Source organism: Homarus americanus, unplaced genomic scaffold, assembly GCF_018991925.1.
Source record: "Homarus americanus isolate GMGI-L3 unplaced genomic scaffold, GMGI_Hamer_2.0 scaffold32454, whole genome shotgun sequence".
NCBI classification, from domain to species: Eukaryota; Metazoa; Arthropoda; class Malacostraca; order Decapoda; family Nephropidae; genus Homarus; species Homarus americanus.
Window position 1 is genome coordinate 1 of NW_024714219.1, and position 6,196 is coordinate 6,196.

Below are 6,196 nucleotides of genomic sequence, written 5' to 3' on the forward strand. Positions count from 1 at the left end.
ATCACAGAACAATGGATGCACTATACACGGTGTGGCCTGGAGGGATGAAACTGCCGCGGCTAGGTCAAGCGTCGTCTTTCCTCCCTCCCTCCCTCCCTCCCCCGGGTGGACACGTCATAATACTTTAAGCCAATTACAGCTAGCAGCAGAGGAGGGTAGGGATGCATGGCCAATCACAGGTCTGATACGTCATATGACGTCAGTGATAACGCAACAAAGAGACACACTGCGCAACCTTACTGCGCCGCTTGCCCAAGCGGAGGGAGGAGGAGGGAGAGGCAGGCAGGCAGGCGGGCGGGCGGTTGGGGCGAATCTAAAAATAGCGTCGCACCGGACACTCTCCACGTAATGGGGTTCACGTACCGCGTAATGTGAGCACGTGAGGTTCTGGCAAGGCACCGCGTTAACGTGAAAACGCGGAATGCGGGACCGCGTAAAGTGAGGGTTAACTGTATATTATTATTATTATTATTATTATTATTATTATTATTATTATTATTATTGTTATCATATTATTTTATTTTGGTGTATTTTTATTAAAATTTTTATTTACTATGAATAATTATTATTATTATAATTATTATTACTACAGTAGTACCCCGCTTAACGCGGTCAATAGAACCCACAGGGTACCGTGTTAAGTGAAAACCACGCTAAGTGAACAACAGAACATATGGGATTAATTCCAATAGAAACTGGCCAGACCCCCAAACTCCACTTTTTGACGACACACAACTATGTTGTAGTAAAAATTTTATCTTAACTTTATGATGGTATGAACAAACAAGTAATATAGAAGAGGTTAGGTTAGGAAAAATAAAGGTTAAGTTAGGAAAAATAAAGGTTAGGTTAGGAAAATTAAAAGATAGGTGTAACACTTACGTTAGTAGAAGACACACACTGCTCAACCTTACAGCGCGGCTTGCCCAGGCGGAGGGAGGCGGGAGGGAGGGAGGAGGAGGGAGAGGCGAGAGCAGGCAGGCAGGCTGGCGGGTGGGGCGAATCTAAAAATAGCGTCTCGAGCCGGACACTCTGCGCGTATACGTGGAAAAAACCCGCTTTAAGTGAAAGTTCGGCTCTGGCGAGGCACCGCGTATACGTGAAATACGGTTTAAACCGGCATACTGCCCCAGGCCCCTGAAAGGGTGGGCTAATCCCTGTTAAAAAAAAAAAATAAATAAATAAATAAATAAATAAATAAATAAATAAATAAATAAATAAATAAAAAAAAATTGCCCCACAAAAAAATCTTTCGGTTGTCAGAGCTTTTCGGTTTTCGGAATTTCGGATAAAGGGTTGTCAACCTGTAATTCAACAATACACCTCTGAACCACTAATTATACACCTCCTGTGTTTCTAAAGCACCATGGACTGCTAGAAACTTAAATTAAACAAATATTAATGTAAAATAAATGTGAAAATGCCATAATTTTTAGCAACATTATTGCACACACTTTTATCTCTAGTGCAAACTATGTGATGTTTGTACTCAAATTAATCACTATCTTACAAGGATTTAGCAGTGCAATTTATATTCTGCTAAGTCTACTCAGCTTCTGTTTTATAAGATAAAAACTTTAAGCCTAAAACTAGCTTCACCTAGGCTGGGAGGAAGGGAGGGAGGGAATGAAGTTAAGTGTCCCCTCATAATTTTGTCCGGACTAAAGGAGGTGCCGGATAATCGGTGGTGTACCTGTACTTGTTCTGCTTCAGCTTTCCTCTTTTTAGATGTACTCATTATCATTTACATTTTATGGATTAGGGCAACATCACACAAGTACAAATTCTGACAGACCACAGTAATGTCCTCTTGAGTGAGAAACAGAGAGAAGACTGAGGCTCTAGTGTTAGTGCTGGACACTCGATCAGTGGAGACTTTATTGAGGTGTGGGTGTGGCTGTCCCTGTCATAAGTCGAGAGTGAGTTTTACAGGCAAGGTTTTACTGACCTCTCTTTGCCTAATCCTAATCCCTTTGGATAACCATACTTTGGGGTATTCCCAAGGTCAGGTCAACAAGTGATAAACTAGTCTTGCTGTGATGGGTGGCCAACTCCCACATAATAATGATCATTTCTTAGATTTTAAAATTATTTTTTTCCTTATTGCTAATGCAATGGCAAACCATGGAAATAATTTGGTGGGCCACATTTGGCCCACTGGCTATGTCTTGCCCACCCATGGATCTAAAACACCTAATCCATCTGCATATCTGAATTACCCCATGAATCATGTTATGCCTGTAGGCCTGCTAGCCCTCTGAGGACATAGGCTATGCATACTGGACTGGTATATGTCTCATCACAACTTGTCATACACCCATGCCTAAGGGCATAGCATGATCTCTATTCACTTGTTTTGAATAAGGGTTATGAAAGGGACGTGAGGAGTATGTAAATTACAGTATTCCCTCTAAAGCTTGCGTCCCTCGGAAACTCACGGATTGCCATGGAAAATAAATAAAATAAATCTGAGGCTGTGTTCCAGGGATCAAGAGGTGTCAACACTACAGGACAGTACAGAGCACCATATTTCCCAGGTCATAAGATGCACCCTATAATTAGCAAGGTGTATTTTGGAAAATTAAATTTTGCAGATTTAATAGCCTACTGTACTGGCAAAGCCAAGTCATTGGCTATATGCTATCATGTTTCTTACTACCACAGCCCACGATCACTTTATGGACCTATTATGAAACATTTGTTGGCATTAATAAAATTTACCTAATTTAATACAAAAGGATATAATTATACGTACAGTGAGTTCTGCTATAATGCGTGTTTTGACAACGCGAATTGGCTCTAACGAGATTTATGAATAGAGGAACGATATTTGTATAACGCGAACGCTTGTTTGCTGTAACGCGATTTTTGCTTACTATTTCTCCAACTTTGTGGTATTAACTGTGAATATGGTAAAGAAGAATATCTCCAAGAAGCATTCTGGTGATCGCATTCCCGGTGATGATCGTAAAAGAAAGGCTATAACACTTGAAGAGAAGCTCGATGTTATCAACCTCAAAATCACCCTTCTCCCCCATCAAGTTATATTAAATAATAATAATAATAATAATAATAATTAATATTTCTTCACGGTAAAGTGTTTCACAGGAGAACCCCCAAAAACCTTTGGTAAAAATATTAATTAATTATTCCCCACTGATTGTGTCATAAAATGTGCTATCAGGATCAAGCCCCTATTTTTATATTGTCTATTTCTCAGGATGATGTGACATGGAGTACAATAGAAGCTTTTTTTTGGACTTGGACTATTGGGAGATTAATATTTTATTTTTTTCCTTTTCCTGTCAATGTTAGGTCATAGGGAAACTCCAGACATTTTATGGAATTACAGTGTTGATAGATCTGTTTTGGAGAAAGAAAAAATTACTGTACAGTATTACCCCGCCTAACGCGGTTTAACTTCACGCGTTTTATCATATACGCGGTGCCTCGCCAGAGCTGAACTTTCACTTAACACGGATTTTTTCCACATATACGCGGTGAGTGTCCGGCTCGAGATGCTATTTTTAGATTTGCCCCACCTGCCACCCTGCCTGACTGCCTGTTTTAGCTCATAAAATTCATACAAATTACCCGGCCAGAATATAATTTACATTGCTGGAATTCTTATAATTTGGTGATCATTTTGAATATAAACATCATATATTTTGCATTAGACATACAAATTTTAGATAAAAATTTTTCTCAGGTAACTATGTTATCTTTTGTGCAAAATATATGACATTTATATTCAAAATATTCCTGGTCTTACAAGGAATCCAGCAATGTCAATTATATTATCCTAACTTTAGTTTGAGGTATTATTTATTAAAATTTAGTGGTTATCCCACACATCTCCTTGGGACGGTTGGTGGGGGGTGGGGGGGAGGGAGGGACCGACCGACCATCTGTTACCCCGTGAAGAATTATTTTTTTTTTTTATTAACTGAAGATATTTGTTTTAGCTCATAAAATTCATACAAATTACCCGGTCTGAATATAATTTACATTGCTGGAATTCTTATAATTTGATGATCATTTTGAATATAAACATCATATTTTTGCATTAGACATACAAATTTTAGATAAAAAATTTTCTCAAATTAACTATGTTATCTTTTGTGCAAAATATATGACATTTATATTCAAAATATTCCTGGTCTTACAAGGAATCCAGCAATGTCAATTATATTATCCTAACTTTAATCTGAGGTATTATTTAATACTAAATGTTAAAAACCCTGGAAGGGAGGATTGGTGGGGGGTGGGGGGGAGGGTTGGGACTGACCGCGCGGTTGGAAGAGGGGGGAGGCAAGGTGGGGTACTTTGTTTGACAGATAATGTCGTGAAGATTATTTTTTTGTTTATTAACTGAAGATATTTGTTTTAGCTCATAAAATTCATACAAATTACCCGGTCAGAATATAATTTACATTGCTGGAATTCTTATAATTTGGTGATCATTTTGAATATAAACATCATATATTTTGCATTAAACATACAAATTTTAGATAAAAATTTTTCTCTAGGTAACTATGTTATCTTTTGTGCAAAATATATGACATTTATATTCAAAATATTCCTGGTCTTACAAGGAATCCAGCAATGTCAATTGTATTATCCTAAATTTAGTTTGAGGTATTATTTATTAAAATTTAGTGGTTTTCCCCCAAAAATTTCTCTGAGAGGGAAGAGCCGGCAGTGTAGTGTGAGAGGGGGAGGGAGTTGAGTCCATTATTTGAATGGACATTAACTTGGCGACTGTATTTCTCTATTTCTCTTAAGTATTAATTGTGTGCATGTACCATCATAAAATTAAGATGTTATTTTTACTACAACATAGGTATGTGCCTTCAAAAAGTGGAGTTTGGGGGTCGGGCCGGTTTCTATTGGAATTAATCCCATATGTTCTGTTGTTCACTTAACGCGGATTTCACTTAACGCGGGACCCTCTGGGTTCAATTGACCGCGTTAAGTGGGGTACAACTGTAATTTCTTTTCCTGCTTGAACATTGGTCAAATCCTTATCTTCTTGTTTTGTCTCAGAAAGTGGGTAAGAAAAAAATGCTCTTTCTTCATTCTGTTTTTTATAATGTTCAAGTTTGTGTTTTACTGGGCTACTTCATTTTCCTTAGTCTTTTATTAAGTTTAAATTATTTTGAGGTTTGGTGATTGTTTTTCTCTTTGCCTTTCTTTGTGGATTCTTCCCATTCTTACTAGCCTGAACAGTAGTACTGAGCCTAATTAATTGGGGGCAGTTTCACCCAAATTGTCTTGATTAAGACTATGTGGTCTGATATGGTAAGTGGCTATAATAATTATCAATAGCATCTGACTGGGGGTTCCAGGATAACATTGTGAGACTTTATATAAGGGAAAGGAAAGTTAGATTGTGTGTAGTACATTTCTGGCATATATGGATGTCATATGAAAATAATGGGCCAACTGTCCTTTGGAACATATCTCTGTAGCATCTCTTCCATCTTGTCTATCTGGTTTGGGCTGACTAGAAGCCTTCTGACAAAATGATAAGCTTAAAACAGAGGATTGATTCTGAATTCCTATTCTTTGCAAGCCTGTGGCTGGCTGGCTCAAATACCCCTCTTCACTAAGGATTTTGTTGCTTGGTTACTTGGAATTCAAAGTACAGCATGCCCTGACAATTTGCGAACCTCGATTATTCGCACATGACACCCTGGATGTACCCAAGAATGTCTAAGGGTAGTTTTAAAGCTGCTGGCATTTTTGCGGCCAGGACAGGGAGCCATTCTTTCTAGAGACAGTAATTTCTTTTACCTGTATTGTGTATGTGTGTGTGTGTGTGTGTATAGAAACACACACACAAAACACCTACAAATAAATAATAATGGGAAAATCCTCTCACAAATATTCAGAAACTAGACAACAAAAGGTATTAAAAATGTGATTGTTTACCCTCAAGTCAACTCCGTGCTTTGTTATAACATTAATAACAAAATACATACATACAATATAGGTAAGAGAAATAATTGTCTTAAGGGCAAACGCATAAAGGGAATATACATTTCTTTGCACACAAGTAAGGCCCCCCCCCCCACCCCCACCCCCATCATCAAATGTTATTTGTAGATTTGGTTATTCACATCCATTTTGCGAACCTAACCTCCGTGAATCTTAAGGGCATGCTTTAGTAGAATGGCTTATAACAAAGAAACTC